The following is a 16,713-nucleotide window of genomic DNA, read 5'->3' on the forward strand; positions in this document are numbered from 1 at the left end:
GGATCAACATTAAAACAGGCTTTAACGACTGAGTCGGGCTCGTCCGGGATTTGAACCCGGGACCTCTCGCACCCTAAGCGAGAATCATACCCCTAGACCAACGAGCCTCTCGATGGTGTCCACTCTTGAAGAAGACACATACGGCTGCAAAACCCCCCCACATGCTTTCTGCTGGGTCTCCAGCAGATTGGACAGCCCTTCCAATCGAATGTTGACCAAAACTTGTCAGGACGTGAGGCTCGATTCAACCCCAGCCAGAAAACAGGCCTCAAAGACCAAGGCGGGCTCGTCCGGGATTTGAACCCGGGACCTCTCGCACCCTAAACGAGAATCATACCCCTAGACCAAGGAGCCAACTAAATGCACAGTTCACTGTACTCCTGGAAAAGCAACTCTCCCGGTGCTCAGTGCTTTACTGCACCCCTGGTAAAAAAAGACCATTTTGGCACTTACCAGATCAACATTAAAACAGGGTTTAACGACTGAGTCGGGCTCGTCCGGGATTTGAACCCGGGACCTCTCGCACCCGAAGCGAGAATCATACCCCTAGACCAACGAGCCATTCAAACAAACTCTTCACTGTGCTCCCGGTAAAGAAAGCAGGATGCACAGATACACCTTAAAAGAGCACTTTTGAAGTTGCAGACGGGCTCGTTCGAGATTTGAAGCCGGGACCTCTCGCAACCTAAGTGAGAATCATAGCCCTTGACCAACGAGACTCCTAGGGGTGCAAAAACAAACCAAAAAAAACCTCCTATCTGCCACAGCTCCACCAGCTTGGGCTTCCCTTCCAGTCGAGTGTTGACCAAAGCTTATCAGGGTAAGGGACTTGAGGCTCGATTCCAACCCAGACGGTTGCACTGCAGCGCCGCCCAACTATGGCAATGGTCGGATCGACTTATACAACTCCAGAAATCCGGGACCTCTCGTACCCGCTGTGCGCCTGTTTTCATTTATACTTCTGCATCATTGTCCACGTCGACGTGCAGTACACATGCGAACCGCTAGTCTGCAGTGTCCACGGGCATGATGCTTGTGTAAACCGAAGTACCACGGCAGAGGCCGAAGAAGAAGCCGTAGCTACGGTTCGAACCAGAAGTATAAATCAGACTTTACACTCTCCCAAATGAGCTATATTGACAATGCCACGTCTGGCAAGTGACCAGCGCTGTAAATGACATTGACACTGAAAAACCACAAGTAGGAAGATTTCAGTCCTACTTAATGATGCCTTGCAACCGAGCCAAAGCAAGCAGGATAGACAGCTACTCCTCCAAAAAAGTGTTTTCAAAGCTGCAGACAGGCTCGTCCAGGATTTGAACCAAGGAACTGTTGCACCTGAAGCAAGAATCACAACCCTAGACCAACAAGCCACACAAAGGAGGTATGGTCACTGAAATAGCTCAGATGGAACCGTCGTTCAGTGCAAACTCTCAAACCCATCAAGCTAAGCAGCCAACCAAGTTCAAATTGCAGATGAGGAACTGAGAAAAAGGGTCCGACTTAGATGTCAAAAGAAAGCCGGATCAATGGATGCAACTTTAAAAATCTAGGCTTAATGCGGGCTCGTCCGGGATTTGAACCCGGGACCTCTCGCACCCTAAGCGAGAATCATACCCCTAGACCAACGAGCCTCTCGATGGTGTCCAGTCTTGAAGAAGACACATACGGCTGCAAAACCCCCCCACATGCTTTCTGCTGGGTCTCCAGCAGATTGGACAGCCCTTCCAATCGAATGTTGACCAAAACTTGTCAGGACGTGAGGCTCGATTCAACCCCAGCCAGAAAACAGGCCTCAAAGACCAAGGCGGGCTCGTCCGGGATTTGAACCCGGGACCTCTCGCACCCTAAGCAAGAATCATACCCCTAGACCAACGAGCCAACTAAATGCACAGTTCACTGTACTCCTGGAAAAGCAATGGATGCAACTTTAAAACTTTAAAAATCTAGGCTTAATGCGGGCTCGTCCGGGATTTGAACCCGGGACCTCTCGCACCCTAAGCGAGAATCATACCCCTAGACCAACGAGCCTCTCGATGGTGTCCACTCTTGAAGAAGACACATACGGCTGCAAAACCCCCCCACATGCTTTCTGCTGGGTCTCCAGCAGATTGGACAGCCCTTCCAATCGAATGTTGACCAAAACTTGTCAGGACGTGAGGCTCGATTCAACCCCAGCCAGAAAACAGGCCTCAAAGACCAAGGCGGGCTCGTCCGGGATTTGAACCCGGGACCTCTCGCACCCTAAGCGAGAATCATACCCCTAGACCAACTAGCCAACTAAATGCACAGTTCACTGTACTCCTGGAAAAGCAACTCTCCCGGTGCTCAGTGCTTTACTGCACCCCTGGTAAAAAAAAGACCATTTTGGCACTTACCGGATCAAAATTAAAACAGGCTTTAACGACTGAGTCGGGCTCGTCCGGGATTTGAATCCGGGACCTCTCGCACCCGAAGCGAGAATCATACCCCTAGACCAACGAGCCATTCAAACAAACTCTTCACTGTGCTCCTGGTAAAGAAAGCAGGATGCACAGATACACCTTAAAAGAGCACCTTTGAAGTTGCAGACGGGCTCGTTCGAGATTTGAAGCCGGGACCTCTCGCAACCTAAGTGAGAATCATAGCCCTTGACCAACGAGACTCCTAGGGGTGCAAAAACAAACCAAAAAAAACCTCCTATCTGCCACAGCTCCACCAGCTTGGGCTTCCCTTCCAGTCGAGTGTTGACCAAAGCTTATCAGGGTAAGGGACTTGAGGCTCGATTCCAACCCAGACGGTTGCACTGCAGCGCCGCCCAACTATGGCAATGGTCGGATCGACTTATACAACTCCAGAAATCCGGGACCTCTCGTACCCGCTGTGCGCCGGTTTTCATTTATACTTCTGCATCATTGTCCACGTCGACGTGCAGTACACATGCGAACCGCTAGTCTGCAGTGTCCACGGGCATGATGCTTGTGTAAACCGAAGTACCACGGCAGAGGCCGAAGAAGAAGCCGTAGCTACGGTTCGAACCAGAAGTATAAATCAGACTTTACACTCTCCCAAATGAGCTATATTGACAATGCCACGTCTGGCAAGTGACCAGCGCTGTAAATGACATTGACACTGAAAAACCACAAGTAGGAAGATTTCAGTCCTACTTAATGATGCCTTGCAACCGAGCCAAAGCAAGCAGGATAGACAGCTACTCCTCCAAAAAAGTGTTTTCAAAGCTGCAGACAGGCTCGTCCAGGATTTGAACCAAGGAACTGTTGCACCTGAAGCAAGAATCACAACCCTAGACCAACAAGCCACACAAAGGAGGTATGGTCACTGAAATAGCTCAGATGGAACCGTCGTTCAGTGCAAACTCTCAAACCCATCAAGCTAAGCAGCCAACCAAGTTCAAATTGCAGATGAGGAACTGAGAAAAAGGGTCCGACTTAGATGTCAAAAGAAAGCCGGATCAATGGATGCAACTTTAAAAATCTAGGCTTAATGCGGGCTCGTCCGGGATTTGAACCCGGGACCTCTCGCACCCTAAGCGAGAATCATACCCCTAGACCAACGAGCCTCTCGATGGTGTCCAGTCTTGAAGAAGACACATACGGCTGCAAACCCCCCCCCACATCCTTTCTGCTGGGTCTCCAGCAGATTGGACAGCCCTTCCAATCGAATGTTGACCAAAACTTGTCAGGAGGTGAGGCTCGATTCAACCCCAGCCAGAAAACAGGCCTCAAAGACCAAGGCGGGCTCGTCCGGGATTTGAACCCGGGACCTCTCGCACCCTAAGCGAGAATCATACCCCTAGACCAACGAGCCAACTAAATGCACAGTTCACTGTACTCCTGGAAAAGCAATGGATGCAACTTTAAAACTTTAAAAATCTAGGCTTAATGCGGGCTCGTCCGGGATTTGAACCCGGGACCTCTCGCACCCTAAGCGAGAATCATACCCCTAGACCAAGGAGCCAACTAAATGCACAGTTCACTGTACTCCTGGAAAAGCAACTCTCCCGGTGCTCAGTGCTTTACTGCACCCCTGGTAAAAAAAGACCATTTTGGCACTTACCGGATCAACATTAAAACAGGGTTTAACGACTGAGTCGGGCTCGTCCGGGATTTGAACCCGGGACCTCTCGCACCCGAAGCGAGAATCATACCCCTAGACCAACGAGCCATTCAAACAAACTCTTCACTGTGCTCCCGGTAAAGAAAGCAGGATGCACAGATACACCTTAAAAGAGCACTTTTGAAGTTGCAGACGGGCTCGTTCAAGATTTGAAGCCGGGACCTCTCGCAACCTAAGTGAGAATCATAGCCCTTGACCAACGAGACTCCTAGGGGTGCAAAAACAAACCAAAAAAAACCTCCTATCTGCCACAGCTCCACCAGCTTGGGCTTCCCTTCCAGTCGAGTGTTGACCAAAGCTTATCAGGGTAAGGGACTTGAGGCTCGATTCCAACCCAGACGGTTGCACTGCAGCGCCGCCCAACTATGGCAATGGTCGGATCGACTTATACAACTCCAGAAATCCGGGACCTCTCGTACCCGCTGTGCGCCTGTTTTCATTTATACTTCTGCATCATTGTCCACGTCGACGTGCAGTACACATGCGAACCGCTAGTCTGCAGTGTCCACGGGCATGATGCTTGTGTAAACCGAAGTACCACGGCAGAGGCCGAAGAAGAAGCCGTAGCTACGGTTCGAACCAGAAGTATAAATCAGACTTTACACTCTCCCAAATGAGCTATATTGACAATGCCACGTCTGGCAAGTGACCAGCGCTGTAAATGACATTGACACTGAAAAACCACAAGTAGGAAGATTTCAGTCCTACTTAATGATGCCTTGCAACCGAGCCAAAGCAAGCAGGATAGACAGCTACTCCTCCAAAAAAGTGTTTTCAAAGCTGCAGACAGGCTCGTCCAGGATTTGAACCAAGGAACTGTTGCACCTGAAGCAAGAATCACAACCCTAGACCAACAAGCCACACAAAGGAGGTATGGTCACTGAAATAGCTCAGATGGAACCGTCGTTCAGTGCAAACTCTCAAACCCATCAAGCTAAGCAGCCAACCAAGTTCAAATTGCAGATGAGGAACTGAGAAAAAGGGTCCGACTTAGATGTCAAAAGAAAGCCGGATCAATGGATGCAACTTTAAAAATCTAGGCTTAATGCGGGCTCGTCCGGGATTTGAACCCGGGACCTCTCGCACCCTAAGCGAGAATCATACCCCTAGACCAACGAGCCTCTCGATGGTGTCCAGTCTTGAAGAAGACACATACGGCTGCAAACCCCCCCCCACATCCTTTCTGCTGGGTCTCCAGCAGATTGGACAGCCCTTCCAATCGAATGTTGACCAAAACTTGTCAGGAGGTGAGGCTCGATTCAACCCCAGCCAGAAAACAGGCCTCAAAGACCAAGGCGGGCTCGTCCGGGATTTGAACCCGGGACCTCTCGCACCCTAAGCGAGAATCATACCCCTAGACCAACGAGCCAACTAAATGCACAGTTCACTGTACTCCTGGAAAAGCAATGGATGCAACTTTAAAACTTTAAAAATCTAGGCTTAATGCGGGCTCGTCCGGGATTTGAACCCGGGACCTCTCGCACCCTAAGCGAGAATCATACCCCTAGACCAACGAGCCTCTCGATGGTGTCCACTCTTGAAGAAGACACATACGGCTGCAAAACCCCCCCACATGCTTTCTGCTGGGTCTCCAGCAGATTGGACAGCCCTTCCAATCGAATGTTGACCAAAACTTGTCAGGACGTGAGGCTCGATTCAACCCCAGCCAGAAAACAGGCCTCAAAGACCAAGGCGGGCTCGTCCGGGATTTGAACCCGGGACCTCTCGCACCCTAAGCGAGAATCATACCCCTAGACCAAGGAGCCAACTAAATGCACAGTTCACTGTACTCCTGGAAAAGCAACTCTCCCGGTGCTCAGTGCTTTACTGCACCCCTGGTAAAAAAAGACCATTTTGGCACTTACCGGATCAACATTAAAACAGGGTTTAACGACTGAGTCGGGCTCGTCCGGGATTTGAACCCGGGACCTCTCGCACCCGAAGCGAGAATCATACCCCTAGACCAACGAGCCATTCAAACAAACTCTTCACTGTGCTCCCGGTAAAGAAAGCAGGATGCACAGATACACCTTAAAAGAGCACTTTTGAAGTTGCAGACGGGCTCGTTCGAGATTTGAAGCCGGGACCTCTCGCAACCTAAGTGAGAATCATAGCCCTTGACCAACGAGACTCCTAGGGGTGCAAAAACAAACCAAAAAAAACCTCCTATCTGCCACAGCTCCACCAGCTTGGGCTTCCCTTCCAGTCGAGTGTTGACCAAAGCTTATCAGGGTAAGGGACTTGAGGCTCGATTCCAACCCAGACGGTTGCACTGCAGCGCCGCCCAACTATGGCAATGGTCGGATCGACTTATACAACTCCAGAAATCCGGGACCTCTCGTACCCGCTGTGCGCCTGTTTTCATTTATACTTCTGCATCATTGTCCACGTCGACGTGCAGTACACATGCGAACCGCTAGTCTGCAGTGTCCACGGGCATGATGCTTGTGTAAACCGAAGTACCACGGCAGAGGCCGAAGAAGAAGCCGTAGCTACGGTTCGAACCAGAAGTATAAATCAGACTTTACACTCTCCCAAATGAGCTATATTGACAATGCCACGTCTGGCAAGTGACCAGCGCTGTAAATGACATTGACACTGAAAAACCACAAGTAGGAAGATTTCAGTCCTACTTAATGATGCCTTGCAACCGAGCCAAAGCAAGCAGGATAGACAGCTACTCCTCCAAAAAAGTGTTTTCAAAGCTGCAGACAGGCTCGTCCAGGATTTGAACCAAGGAACTGTTGCACCTGAAGCAAGAATCACAACCCTAGACCAACAAGCCACACAAAGGAGGTATGGTCACTGAAATAGCTCAGATGGAACCGTCGTTCAGTGCAAACTCTCAAACCCATCAAGCTAAGCAGCCAACCAAGTTCAAATTGCAGATGAGGAACTGAGAAAAAGGGTCCGACTTAGATGTCAAAAGAAAGCCGGATCAATGGATGCAACTTTAAAAATCTAGGCTTAATGCGGGCTCGTCCGGGATTTGAACCCGGGACCTCTCGCACCCTAAGCGAGAATCATACCCCTAGACCAACGAGCCTCTCGATGGTGTCCAGTCTTGAAGAAGACACATACGGCTGCAAAACCCCCCCACATGCTTTCTGCTGGGTCTCCAGCAGATTGGACAGCCCTTCCAATCGAATGTTGACCAAAACTTGTCAGGACGTGAGGCTCGATTCAACCCCAGCCAGAAAACAGGCCTCAAAGACCAAGGCGGGCTCGTCCGGGATTTGAACCCGGGACCTCTCGCACCCTAAGCAAGAATCATACCCCTAGACCAACGAGCCAACTAAATGTACAGTTCACTGTACTCCTGGAAAAGCAATGGATGCAACTTTAAAACTTTAAAAATCTAGGCTTAATGCGGGCTCGTCCGGGATTTGAACCCGGGACCTCTCGCACCCTAAGCGAGAATCATACCCCTAGACCAACGAGCCTCTCGATGGTGTCCACTCTTGAAGAAGACACATACGGCTGCAAAACCCCCCCACATGCTTTCTGCTGGGTCTCCAGCAGATTGGACAGCCCTTCCAATCGAATGTTGACCAAAACTTGTCAGGACGTGAGGCTCGATTCAACCCCAGCCAGAAAACAGGCCTCAAAGACCAAGGCGGTCTCGTCCGGGATTTGAACCCGGGACCTCTCGCACCCTAAGCGAGAATCATACCCCTAGACCAACTAGCCAACTAAATGCACAGTTCACTGTACTCCTGGAAAAGCAACTCTCCCGGTGCTCAGTGCTTTACTGCACCCCTGGTAAAAAAAAGACCATTTTGGCACTTACCGGATCAAAATTAAAACAGGCTTTAACGACTGAGTCGGGCTCGTCCGGGATTTGAACCCGGGACCTCTCGCACCCGAAGCGAGAATCATACCCCTAGACCAACGAGCCATTCAAACAAACTCTTCACTGTGCTCCTGGTAAAGAAAGCAGGATGCACAGATACACCTTAAAAGAGCACCTTTGAAGTTGCAGACGGGCTCGTTCGAGATTTGAAGCCGGGACCTCTCGCAACCTAAGTGAGAATCATAGCCCTTGACCAACGAGACTCCTAGGGGTGCAAAAACAAACCAAAAAAAACCTCCTATCTGCCACAGCTCCACCAGCTTGGGCTTCCCTTCCAGTCGAGTGTTGACCAAAGCTTATCAGGGTAAGGGACTTGAGGCTCGATTCCAACCCAGACGGTTGCACTGCAGCGCCGCCCAACTATGGCAATGGTCGGATCGACTTATACAACTCCAGAAATCCGGGACCTCTCGTACCCGCTGTGCGCCGGTTTTCATTTATACTTCTGCATCATTGTCCACGTCGACGTGCAGTACACATGCGAACCGCTAGTCTGCAGTGTCCACGGGCATGATGCTTGTGTAAACCGAAGTACCACGGCAGAGGCCGAAGAAGAAGCCGTAGCTACGGTTCGAACCAGAAGTATAAATCAGACTTTACACTCTCCCAAATGAGCTATATTGACAATGCCACGTCTGGCAAGTGACCAGCGCTGTAAATGACATTGACACTGAAAAACCACAAGTAGGAAGATTTCAGTCCTACTTAATGATGCCTTGCAACCGAGCCAAAGCAAGCAGGATAGACAGCTACTCCTCCAAAAAAGTGTTTTCAAAGCTGCAGACAGGCTCGTCCAGGATTTGAACCAAGGAACTGTTGCACCTGAAGCAAGAATCACAACCCTAGACCAACAAGCCACACAAAGGAGGTATGGTCACTGAAATAGCTCAGATGGAACCGTCGTTCAGTGCAAACTCTCAAACCCATCAAGCTAAGCAGCCAACCAAGTTCAAATTGCAGATGAGGAACTGAGAAAAAGGGTCCGACTTAGATGTCAAAAGAAAGCCGGATCAATGGATGCAACTTTAAAAATCTAGGCTTAATGCGGGCTCGTCCGGGATTTGAACCCGGGACCTCTCGCACCCTAAGCGAGAATCATACCCCTAGACCAACGAGCCTCTCGATGGTGTCCAGTCTTGAAGAAGACACATACGGCTGCAAACCCCCCCCCCCACATCCTTTCTGCTGGGTCTCCAGCAGATTGGACAGCCCTTCCAATCGAATGTTGACCAAAACTTGTCAGGAGGTGAGGCTCGATTCAACCCCAGCCAGAAAACAGGCCTCAAAGACCAAGGCGGGCTCGTCCGGGATTTGAACCCGGGACCTCTCGCACCCTAAGCGAGAATCATACCCCTAGACCAACGAGCTAACTAAATGCACAGTTCACTGTACTCCTGGAAAAGCAATGGATGCAACTTTAAAACTTTAAAAATCTAGGCTTAATGCGGGCTCGTCCGGGATTTGAACCCGGGACCTCTCGCACCCTAAGCGAGAATCATACCCCTAGACCAACGAGCCAACTAAATGCACAGTTCACTGTACTCCTGGAAAAGCAACTCTCCCGGTGCTCAGTGCTTTACTGCACCCCTGGTAAAAAAAAGACCATTTTGGCACTTACCGGATCAACATTAAAAAAAGGCTTTAACGACTGAGTCGGGCTCGTCCGGGATTTGAACCCGGGACCTCTCGCACCCGAAGCGAGAATCATACCCCTAGACCAACGAGCCATTCAAACAAATGAGCTATATTGACAATGCCACGTCTGGCAAGTGACCAGCGCTGTAAATGACATTGACACTGAAAAACCACAAGTAGGAAGATTTCAGTCCTACTTAATGATGCCTTGCAACCGAGCCAAAGCAAGCAGGATAGACAGCTACTCCTCCAAAAAAGTGTTTTCAAAGCTGCAGACAGGCTCGTCCAGGATTTGAACCAAGGAACTGCTGCACCTGAAGCAAGAATCACAACCCTAGACCAACAAGCCACACAAAGGAGGTATGGTCACTGAAATAGCTCAGATGGAACCGTCGTTCAGTGCAAACTCTCAAACCCATCAAGCTAAGCAGCCAACCAAGTTCAAATTGCAGATGAGGAACTGAGAAAAAGGGTCCGACTTAGAAGTCAAAAGAAAGCCGGATCAATGGATGCAACTTTAAAACTTTAAAAATCTAGGCTTAATGCGGGCTCGTCCGGGATTTGAACCCGGGACCTCTCGCACCCTAAGCGAGAATCATACCCCTAGACCAACGAGCCTCTCGATGGTGTCCACTCTTGAAGAAGACACATACGGCTGCAAAACCCCCCCACATGCTTTCTGCTGGGTCTCCAGCAGATTGGACAGCCCTTCCAATCGAATGTTGACCAAAACTTGTCAGGACGTGAGGCTCGATTCAACCCCAGCCAGAAAACAGGCCTCAAAGACCAAGGCGGGCTCGTCCGGGATTTGAACCCGGGACCTCTCGCACCCTAAGCGAGAATCATACCCCTAGACCAACGAGCCAACTAAATGCACAGTTCACTGTACTCCTGGAAAAGCAACTCTCCCGGTGCTCAGTGCTTTACTGCACCCCTGGTAAAAAAAAAAGACCATTTTGGCACTTACCGGATCAACATTAAAACAGGCTTTAACGACTGAGTCGGGCTCGTCCGGGATTTGAACCCGGGACCTCTCGCACCCGAAGCGAGAATCATACCCCTAGACCAACGAGCCAACTAAATGCACAGTTCACTGTACTCCTGGAAAAGCAACTCTCCCGGTGCTCAGTGCTTTACTGCACCCCTGGTAAAAAAAAGACCATTTTGGCACTTACCGGATCAACATTAAAACAGGCTTTAACGACTGAGTCGGGCTCGTCCGGGATTTGAACCCGGGACCTCTCGCACCCGAAGCGAGAATCATACCCCTAGACCAACGAGCCATTCAAACAAGCTCTTCACTGTGCTCCCGGTAAAGAAAGCAGGATGCACAGATACACCTTAAAAGAGCACTTTTGAAGTTGCAGACGGGCTCGTTCGAGATTTGAAGCCGGGACCTCTCGCAATCTAAGTGAGAATCATAGCCCTTGACCAACGAGACTCCTAGGGGTGCAAAAACAAACCAAAAAAAACCTCCTATCTGCCACAGCTCCACCAGCTTGGGCTTCCCTTCCAGTCGAGTGTTGACCAAAGCTTATCAGGGTAAGGGACTTGAGGCTCGATTCCAACCCAGACGGTTGCACTGCAGCGCCGCCCAACTATGGCAATGGTCGGATCGACTTATACAACTCCAGAAATCCGGGACCTCTCGTACCCGCTGTGCGCCAGTTTTCATTTATACTTCTGCATCATTGTCCACGTCGACGTGCAGTACACATGCGAACCGCTAGTCTGCAGTGTCCACGGGCATGATGCTTGTGTAAACCGAAGTACCACGGCAGAGGCCGAAGAAGACAGCCCTTCCAATCGAATGTTGACCAAAACTTGTCAGGACGTGAGGCTCGATTCAACCCCAGCCAGAAAACAGGCCTCAAAGACCAAGGCGGGCTCGTCCGGGATTTGAACCCGGGACCTCTCGCACCCTAAGCGAGAATCATACCCCTAGACCAACGAGCCAACTAAATGCACAGTTCACTGTACTCCTGGAAAAGCAATGGATGCAACTTTAAAACTTTAAAAATCTAGGCTTAATGCGGGCTCGTCCGGGATTTGAACCCGGGACCTCTCGCACCCTAAGCGAGAATCATACCCCTAGACCAACGAGCCTCTCGATGGTGTCCACTCTTGAAGAAGACACATACGGCTGCAAAACCCCCCCACATGCTTTCTGCTGGGTCTCCAGCAGATTGGACAGCCCTTCCAATCGAATGTTGACCAAAACTTGTCAGGACGTGAGGCTCGATTCAACCCCAGCCAGAAAACAGGCCTCAAAGACCAAGGCGGGCTCGTCCGGGATTTGAACCCGGGACCTCTCGCACCCTAAGCGAGAATCATACCCCTAGACCAACTAGCCAACTAAATGCACAGTTCACTGTACTCCTGGAAAAGCAACTCTCCCGGTGCTCAGTGCTTTACTGCACCCCTGGTAAAAAAAAGACCATTTTGGCACTTACCGGATCAACATTAAAACAGGCTTTAACGACTGAGTCGGGCTCGTCCGGGATTTGAACCCGGGACCTCTCGCACCCGAAGCGAGAATCATACCCCTAGACCAACGAGCCATTCAAACAAACTCTTCACTGTGCTCCCGGTAAAGAAAGCAGGATGCACAGATACACCTTAAAAGAGCACCTTTGAAGTTGCAGACGGGCTCGTTCGAGATTTGAAGCCGGGACCTCTCGCAACCTAAGTGAGAATCATAGCCCTTGACCAACGAGACTCCTAGGGGTGCAAAAACAAACCAAAAAAAACCTCCTATCTGCCACAGCTCCACCAGCTTGGGCTTCCCTTCCAGTCGAGTGTTGACCAAAGCTTATCAGGGTAAGGGACTTGAGGCTCGATTCCAACCCAGACGGTTGCACTGCAGCGCCGCCCAACTATGGCAATGGTCGGATCGACTTATACAACTCCAGAAATCCGGGACCTCTCGTACCCGCTGTGCGCCGGTTTTCATTTATACTTCTGCATCATTGTCCACGTCGACGTGCAGTACACATGCGAACCGCTAGTCTGCAGTGTCCACGGGCATGATGCTTGTGTAAACCGAAGTACCACGGCAGAGGCCGAAGAAGAAGCCGTAGCTACGGTTCGAACCAGAAGTATAAATCAGACTTTACACTCTCCCAAATGAGCTATATTGACAATGCCACGTCTGGCAAGTGACCAGCGCTGTAAATGACATTGACACTGAAAAACCACAAGTAGGAAGATTTCAGTCCTACTTAATGATGCCTTGCAACCGAGCCAAAGCAAGCAGGATAGACAGCTACTCCTCCAAAAAAGTGTTTTCAAAGCTGCAGACAGGCTCGTCCAGGATTTGAACCAAGGAACTGTTGCACCTGAAGCAAGAATCACAACCCTAGACCAACAAGCCACACAAAGGAGGTATGGTCACTGAAATAGCTCAGATGGAACCGTCGTTCAGTGCAAACTCTCAAACCCATCAAGCTAAGCAGCCAACCAAGTTCAAATTGCAGATGAGGAACTGAGAAAAAGGGTCCGACTTAGATGTCAAAAGAAAGCCGGATCAATGGATGCAACTTTAAAAATCTAGGCTTAATGCGGGCTCGTCCGGGATTTGAACCCGGGACCTCTCGCACCCTAAGCGAGAATCATACCCCTAGACCAACGAGCCTCTCGATGGTGTCCAGTCTTGAAGAAGACACATACGGCTGCAAACCCCCCCCCCACATCCTTTCTGCTGGGTCTCCAGCAGATTGGACAGCCCTTCCAATCGAATGTTGACCAAAACTTGTCAGGAGGTGAGGCTCGATTCAACCCCAGCCAGAAAACAGGCCTCAAAGACCAAGGCGGGCTCGTCCGGGATTTGAACCCGGGACCTCTCGCACCCTAAGCGAGAATCATACCCCTAGACCAACGAGCTAACTAAATGCACAGTTCACTGTACTCCTGGAAAAGCAATGGATGCAACTTTAAAACTTTAAAAATCTAGGCTTAATGCGGGCTCGTCCGGGATTTGAACCCGGGACCTCTCGCACCCTAAGCGAGAATCATACCCCTAGACCAACGAGCCAACTAAATGCACAGTTCACTGTACTCCTGGAAAAGCAACTCTCCCGGTGCTCAGTGCTTTACTGCACCCCTGGTAAAAAAAAGACCATTTTGGCACTTACCGGATCAACATTAAAAAAAGGCTTTAACGACTGAGTCGGGCTCGTCCGGGATTTGAACCCGGGACCTCTCGCACCCGAAGCGAGAATCATACCCCTAGACCAACGAGCCATTCAAACAAATGAGCTATATTGACAATGCCACGTCTGGCAAGTGACCAGCGCTGTAAATGACATTGACACTGAAAAACCACAAGTAGGAAGATTTCAGTCCTACTTAATGATGCCTTGCAACCGAGCCAAAGCAAGCAGGATAGACAGCTACTCCTCCAAAAAAGTGTTTTCAAAGCTGCAGACAGGCTCGTCCAGGATTTGAACCAAGGAACTGCTGCACCTGAAGCAAGAATCACAACCCTAGACCAACAAGCCACACAAAGGAGGTATGGTCACTGAAATAGCTCAGATGGAACCGTCGTTCAGTGCAAACTCTCAAACCCATCAAGCTAAGCAGCCAACCAAGTTCAAATTGCAGATGAGGAACTGAGAAAAAGGGTCCGACTTAGAAGTCAAAAGAAAGCCGGATCAATGGATGCAACTTTAAAACTTTAAAAATCTAGGCTTAATGCGGGCTCGTCCGGGATTTGAACCCGGGACCTCTCGCACCCTAAGCGAGAATCATACCCCTAGACCAACGAGCCTCTCGATGGTGCCCAGTCTTGAAGAAGACACATACGGCTGCAAAACCCCCCCACATCCTTTCTGCTGGGTCTCCAGCAGATTGGACAGCCCTTCCAATCGAATGTTGACCAAAACTTGTCAGGACGTGAGGCTCGATTCAACCCCAGCCAGAAAACAGGCCTCAAAGACCAAGGCGGGCTCGTCCGGGATTTGAACCCGGGACCTCTCGCACCCTAAGCGAGAATCATACCCCAGACCAACGAGCCAACTAAATGCACAGTTCACTGTACTCCTGGAAAAGCAACTCTCCCGGTGCTCAGTGCTTTACTGCACCCCTGGTAAAAAAAAAAGACCATTTTGGCACTTACCGGATCAACATTAAAACAGGCTTTAACGACTGAGTCGGGCTCGTCCGGGATTTGAACCCGGGACCTCTCGCACCCGAAGCGAGAATCATACCCCTAGACCAACGAGCCAACTAAATGCACAGTTCACTGTACTCCTGGAAAAGCAACTCTCCCGGTGCTCAGTGCTTTACTGCACCCCTGGTAAAAAAAAGACCATTTTGGCACTTACCGGATCAACATTAAAACAGGCTTTAACGACTGAGTCGGGCTCGTCCGGGATTTGAACCCGGGACCTCTCGCACCCGAAGCGAGAATCATACCCCTAGACCAACGAGCCATTCAAACAAGCTCTTCACTGTGCTCCCGGTAAAGAAAGCAGGATGCACAGATACACCTTAAAAGAGCACTTTTGAAGTTGCAGACGGGCTCGTTCGAGATTTGAAGCCGGGACCTCTCGCAACCTAAGTGAGAATCATAGCCCTTGACCAACGAGACTCCTAGGGGTGCAAAAACAAACCAAAAAAAACCTCCTATCTGCCACAGCTCCACCAGCTTGGGCTTCCCTTCCAGTCGAGTGTTGACCAAAGCTTATCAGGGTAAGGGACTTGAGGCTCGATTCCAACCCAGACGGTTGCACTGCAGCGCCGCCCAACTATGGCAATGGTCGGATCGACTTATACAACTCCAGAAATCCGGGACCTCTCGTACCCGCTGTGCGCCAGTTTTCATTTATACTTCTGCATCATTGTCCACGTCGACGTGCAGTCTGCAGTGTCCACGGGCATGATGCTTGTGTAAACCGAAGTACCACGGCAGAGGCCGAAGAAGACAGCCCTTCCAATCGAATGTTGACCAAAACTTGTCAGGACGTGAGGCTCGATTCAACCCCAGCCAGAAAACAGGCCTCAAAGACCAAGGCGGGCTCGTCCGGGATTTGAACCCGGGACCTCTCGCACCCTAAGCGAGAATCATACCCCTAGACCAACGAGCCAACTAAATGCACAGTTCACTGTACTCCTGGAAAAGCAATGGATGCAACTTTAAAACTTTAAAAATCTAGGCTTAATGCGGGCTCGTCCGGGACCGGGCCGGGACCTCTCGCACCCTAAGCGAGAATCATACCCCTAGACCAACGAGCCTCTCGATGGTGTCCACTCTTGAAGAAGACACATACGGCTGCAAAACCCCCCCACATGCTTTCTGCTGGGTCTCCAGCAGATTGGACAGCCCTTCCAATCGAATGTTGACCAAAACTTGTCAGGACGTGAGGCTCGATTCAACCCCAGCCAGAAAACAGGCCTCAAAGACCAAGGCGGGCTCGTCCGGGATTTGAACCCGGGACCTCTCGCACCCTAAGCGAGAATCATACCCCTAGACCAACGAGCCTCTCGATGGCGTCCAGTCTTGAAGAAGACACATACGGCTGCAAAACCCCCCCACATCCTTTCTGCTGGGTCTCCAGCAGATTGGACAGCCCTTCCAATCGAATGTTGACCAAAACTTGTCAGGACGTGAGGCTCGATTCAACCCCAGCCAGAAAACAGGCCTCAAAGACCAAGGCGGGCTCGTCCGGGATTTGAACCCGGGACCTCTCGCACCCTAAGCGAGAATCATACCCCTAGACCAACGAGCCAACTAAATGCACAGTTCACTGTACTCCTGGAAAAGCAACTCTCCCGGTGCTCAGTGCTTTACTGCACCCCTGGTAAAAAAAAGACCATTTTGGCACTTACCGGATCAACATTAAAAAAGGCTTTAACGACTGAGTCGGGCTCGTCCGGGATTTGAACCCGGGACCTCTCGCACCCGAAGCGAGAATCATACCCCTAGACCAACGAGCCATTCAAACAAATGAGCTATATTGACAATGCCACGTCTGGCAAGTGACCAGCGCTGTAAATGACATTGACACTGAAAAACCACAAGTAGGAAGATTTCAGTCCTACTTAATGATGCCTTGCAACCGAGCCAAAGCAAGCAGGATAGACAGCTACTCCTCCAAAAAAGTGTTTTC

At 50.4% G+C, this 16,713-nt stretch overlaps 45 non-coding genes across 45 annotated transcripts; all 45 read right to left on the minus strand.

Annotated features, from left to right (window-relative positions):
* Positions 1-35: 35 nt before the first annotated feature.
* Positions 36-107, minus strand: trnap-agg (transfer RNA proline (anticodon AGG)). Its single transcript has one exon. It is a non-coding gene; the product is annotated as a tRNA-Pro (tRNA).
* Positions 108-282: 175 nt separating this feature from the next.
* On the minus strand, positions 283-354 carry trnap-agg (transfer RNA proline (anticodon AGG)). The gene has a single exon. It is a non-coding gene; the product is annotated as a tRNA-Pro (tRNA).
* Positions 355-489: 135 nt separating this feature from the next.
* trnap-cgg (transfer RNA proline (anticodon CGG)) lies at positions 490-561 on the minus strand. The gene has a single exon. It is a non-coding gene; the product is annotated as a tRNA-Pro (tRNA).
* A 1,001-nt stretch (positions 562-1,562) lies between these two features.
* On the minus strand, positions 1,563-1,634 carry trnap-agg (transfer RNA proline (anticodon AGG)). The gene has a single exon. It is a non-coding gene; the product is annotated as a tRNA-Pro (tRNA).
* Positions 1,635-1,809: 175 nt separating this feature from the next.
* trnap-agg (transfer RNA proline (anticodon AGG)) lies at positions 1,810-1,881 on the minus strand. Its single transcript has one exon. It is a non-coding gene; the product is annotated as a tRNA-Pro (tRNA).
* Positions 1,882-1,959: 78 nt separating this feature from the next.
* On the minus strand, positions 1,960-2,031 carry trnap-agg (transfer RNA proline (anticodon AGG)). The gene has a single exon. It is a non-coding gene; the product is annotated as a tRNA-Pro (tRNA).
* A 175-nt stretch (positions 2,032-2,206) lies between these two features.
* Positions 2,207-2,278, minus strand: trnap-agg (transfer RNA proline (anticodon AGG)). The gene has a single exon. It is a non-coding gene; the product is annotated as a tRNA-Pro (tRNA).
* A 136-nt stretch (positions 2,279-2,414) lies between these two features.
* trnap-cgg (transfer RNA proline (anticodon CGG)) lies at positions 2,415-2,486 on the minus strand. The gene has a single exon. It is a non-coding gene; the product is annotated as a tRNA-Pro (tRNA).
* Positions 2,487-3,487: 1,001 nt separating this feature from the next.
* trnap-agg (transfer RNA proline (anticodon AGG)) lies at positions 3,488-3,559 on the minus strand. The gene has a single exon. It is a non-coding gene; the product is annotated as a tRNA-Pro (tRNA).
* A 176-nt stretch (positions 3,560-3,735) lies between these two features.
* Positions 3,736-3,807, minus strand: trnap-agg (transfer RNA proline (anticodon AGG)). Its single transcript has one exon. It is a non-coding gene; the product is annotated as a tRNA-Pro (tRNA).
* Positions 3,808-3,885: 78 nt separating this feature from the next.
* On the minus strand, positions 3,886-3,957 carry trnap-agg (transfer RNA proline (anticodon AGG)). The gene has a single exon. It is a non-coding gene; the product is annotated as a tRNA-Pro (tRNA).
* Positions 3,958-4,092: 135 nt separating this feature from the next.
* On the minus strand, positions 4,093-4,164 carry trnap-cgg (transfer RNA proline (anticodon CGG)). The gene has a single exon. It is a non-coding gene; the product is annotated as a tRNA-Pro (tRNA).
* A 1,001-nt stretch (positions 4,165-5,165) lies between these two features.
* trnap-agg (transfer RNA proline (anticodon AGG)) lies at positions 5,166-5,237 on the minus strand. The gene has a single exon. It is a non-coding gene; the product is annotated as a tRNA-Pro (tRNA).
* A 176-nt stretch (positions 5,238-5,413) lies between these two features.
* Positions 5,414-5,485, minus strand: trnap-agg (transfer RNA proline (anticodon AGG)). Its single transcript has one exon. It is a non-coding gene; the product is annotated as a tRNA-Pro (tRNA).
* A 78-nt stretch (positions 5,486-5,563) lies between these two features.
* On the minus strand, positions 5,564-5,635 carry trnap-agg (transfer RNA proline (anticodon AGG)). The gene has a single exon. It is a non-coding gene; the product is annotated as a tRNA-Pro (tRNA).
* A 175-nt stretch (positions 5,636-5,810) lies between these two features.
* On the minus strand, positions 5,811-5,882 carry trnap-agg (transfer RNA proline (anticodon AGG)). Its single transcript has one exon. It is a non-coding gene; the product is annotated as a tRNA-Pro (tRNA).
* Positions 5,883-6,017: 135 nt separating this feature from the next.
* On the minus strand, positions 6,018-6,089 carry trnap-cgg (transfer RNA proline (anticodon CGG)). The gene has a single exon. It is a non-coding gene; the product is annotated as a tRNA-Pro (tRNA).
* A 1,001-nt stretch (positions 6,090-7,090) lies between these two features.
* trnap-agg (transfer RNA proline (anticodon AGG)) lies at positions 7,091-7,162 on the minus strand. Its single transcript has one exon. It is a non-coding gene; the product is annotated as a tRNA-Pro (tRNA).
* A 175-nt stretch (positions 7,163-7,337) lies between these two features.
* Positions 7,338-7,409, minus strand: trnap-agg (transfer RNA proline (anticodon AGG)). Its single transcript has one exon. It is a non-coding gene; the product is annotated as a tRNA-Pro (tRNA).
* A 78-nt stretch (positions 7,410-7,487) lies between these two features.
* Positions 7,488-7,559, minus strand: trnap-agg (transfer RNA proline (anticodon AGG)). Its single transcript has one exon. It is a non-coding gene; the product is annotated as a tRNA-Pro (tRNA).
* Positions 7,560-7,733: 174 nt separating this feature from the next.
* Positions 7,734-7,806, minus strand: trnap-agg (transfer RNA proline (anticodon AGG)). The gene has a single exon. It is a non-coding gene; the product is annotated as a tRNA-Pro (tRNA).
* A 136-nt stretch (positions 7,807-7,942) lies between these two features.
* Positions 7,943-8,014, minus strand: trnap-cgg (transfer RNA proline (anticodon CGG)). The gene has a single exon. It is a non-coding gene; the product is annotated as a tRNA-Pro (tRNA).
* A 1,001-nt stretch (positions 8,015-9,015) lies between these two features.
* On the minus strand, positions 9,016-9,087 carry trnap-agg (transfer RNA proline (anticodon AGG)). The gene has a single exon. It is a non-coding gene; the product is annotated as a tRNA-Pro (tRNA).
* A 178-nt stretch (positions 9,088-9,265) lies between these two features.
* Positions 9,266-9,337, minus strand: trnap-agg (transfer RNA proline (anticodon AGG)). Its single transcript has one exon. It is a non-coding gene; the product is annotated as a tRNA-Pro (tRNA).
* A 78-nt stretch (positions 9,338-9,415) lies between these two features.
* Positions 9,416-9,487, minus strand: trnap-agg (transfer RNA proline (anticodon AGG)). Its single transcript has one exon. It is a non-coding gene; the product is annotated as a tRNA-Pro (tRNA).
* Positions 9,488-9,624: 137 nt separating this feature from the next.
* Positions 9,625-9,696, minus strand: trnap-cgg (transfer RNA proline (anticodon CGG)). The gene has a single exon. It is a non-coding gene; the product is annotated as a tRNA-Pro (tRNA).
* A 454-nt stretch (positions 9,697-10,150) lies between these two features.
* On the minus strand, positions 10,151-10,222 carry trnap-agg (transfer RNA proline (anticodon AGG)). The gene has a single exon. It is a non-coding gene; the product is annotated as a tRNA-Pro (tRNA).
* Positions 10,223-10,397: 175 nt separating this feature from the next.
* trnap-agg (transfer RNA proline (anticodon AGG)) lies at positions 10,398-10,469 on the minus strand. Its single transcript has one exon. It is a non-coding gene; the product is annotated as a tRNA-Pro (tRNA).
* A 138-nt stretch (positions 10,470-10,607) lies between these two features.
* trnap-cgg (transfer RNA proline (anticodon CGG)) lies at positions 10,608-10,679 on the minus strand. Its single transcript has one exon. It is a non-coding gene; the product is annotated as a tRNA-Pro (tRNA).
* Positions 10,680-10,815: 136 nt separating this feature from the next.
* Positions 10,816-10,887, minus strand: trnap-cgg (transfer RNA proline (anticodon CGG)). The gene has a single exon. It is a non-coding gene; the product is annotated as a tRNA-Pro (tRNA).
* Positions 10,888-11,488: 601 nt separating this feature from the next.
* Positions 11,489-11,560, minus strand: trnap-agg (transfer RNA proline (anticodon AGG)). Its single transcript has one exon. It is a non-coding gene; the product is annotated as a tRNA-Pro (tRNA).
* Positions 11,561-11,638: 78 nt separating this feature from the next.
* On the minus strand, positions 11,639-11,710 carry trnap-agg (transfer RNA proline (anticodon AGG)). Its single transcript has one exon. It is a non-coding gene; the product is annotated as a tRNA-Pro (tRNA).
* A 175-nt stretch (positions 11,711-11,885) lies between these two features.
* trnap-agg (transfer RNA proline (anticodon AGG)) lies at positions 11,886-11,957 on the minus strand. Its single transcript has one exon. It is a non-coding gene; the product is annotated as a tRNA-Pro (tRNA).
* Positions 11,958-12,093: 136 nt separating this feature from the next.
* Positions 12,094-12,165, minus strand: trnap-cgg (transfer RNA proline (anticodon CGG)). Its single transcript has one exon. It is a non-coding gene; the product is annotated as a tRNA-Pro (tRNA).
* Positions 12,166-13,166: 1,001 nt separating this feature from the next.
* On the minus strand, positions 13,167-13,238 carry trnap-agg (transfer RNA proline (anticodon AGG)). Its single transcript has one exon. It is a non-coding gene; the product is annotated as a tRNA-Pro (tRNA).
* Positions 13,239-13,415: 177 nt separating this feature from the next.
* trnap-agg (transfer RNA proline (anticodon AGG)) lies at positions 13,416-13,487 on the minus strand. Its single transcript has one exon. It is a non-coding gene; the product is annotated as a tRNA-Pro (tRNA).
* A 78-nt stretch (positions 13,488-13,565) lies between these two features.
* On the minus strand, positions 13,566-13,637 carry trnap-agg (transfer RNA proline (anticodon AGG)). The gene has a single exon. It is a non-coding gene; the product is annotated as a tRNA-Pro (tRNA).
* A 137-nt stretch (positions 13,638-13,774) lies between these two features.
* Positions 13,775-13,846, minus strand: trnap-cgg (transfer RNA proline (anticodon CGG)). The gene has a single exon. It is a non-coding gene; the product is annotated as a tRNA-Pro (tRNA).
* Positions 13,847-14,300: 454 nt separating this feature from the next.
* Positions 14,301-14,372, minus strand: trnap-agg (transfer RNA proline (anticodon AGG)). The gene has a single exon. It is a non-coding gene; the product is annotated as a tRNA-Pro (tRNA).
* Positions 14,373-14,756: 384 nt separating this feature from the next.
* trnap-cgg (transfer RNA proline (anticodon CGG)) lies at positions 14,757-14,828 on the minus strand. The gene has a single exon. It is a non-coding gene; the product is annotated as a tRNA-Pro (tRNA).
* Positions 14,829-14,964: 136 nt separating this feature from the next.
* On the minus strand, positions 14,965-15,036 carry trnap-cgg (transfer RNA proline (anticodon CGG)). The gene has a single exon. It is a non-coding gene; the product is annotated as a tRNA-Pro (tRNA).
* A 582-nt stretch (positions 15,037-15,618) lies between these two features.
* On the minus strand, positions 15,619-15,690 carry trnap-agg (transfer RNA proline (anticodon AGG)). The gene has a single exon. It is a non-coding gene; the product is annotated as a tRNA-Pro (tRNA).
* A 323-nt stretch (positions 15,691-16,013) lies between these two features.
* On the minus strand, positions 16,014-16,085 carry trnap-agg (transfer RNA proline (anticodon AGG)). The gene has a single exon. It is a non-coding gene; the product is annotated as a tRNA-Pro (tRNA).
* A 175-nt stretch (positions 16,086-16,260) lies between these two features.
* trnap-agg (transfer RNA proline (anticodon AGG)) lies at positions 16,261-16,332 on the minus strand. Its single transcript has one exon. It is a non-coding gene; the product is annotated as a tRNA-Pro (tRNA).
* A 136-nt stretch (positions 16,333-16,468) lies between these two features.
* trnap-cgg (transfer RNA proline (anticodon CGG)) lies at positions 16,469-16,540 on the minus strand. The gene has a single exon. It is a non-coding gene; the product is annotated as a tRNA-Pro (tRNA).
* Between the last annotated feature and the right edge of the window lie 173 nt (positions 16,541-16,713).

The sequence above is a fragment of the Garra rufa genome, chromosome 8, assembly GCF_049309525.1.
Source record: "Garra rufa chromosome 8, GarRuf1.0, whole genome shotgun sequence".
Taxonomy (NCBI): Eukaryota; Metazoa; Chordata; class Actinopteri; order Cypriniformes; family Cyprinidae; genus Garra; species Garra rufa.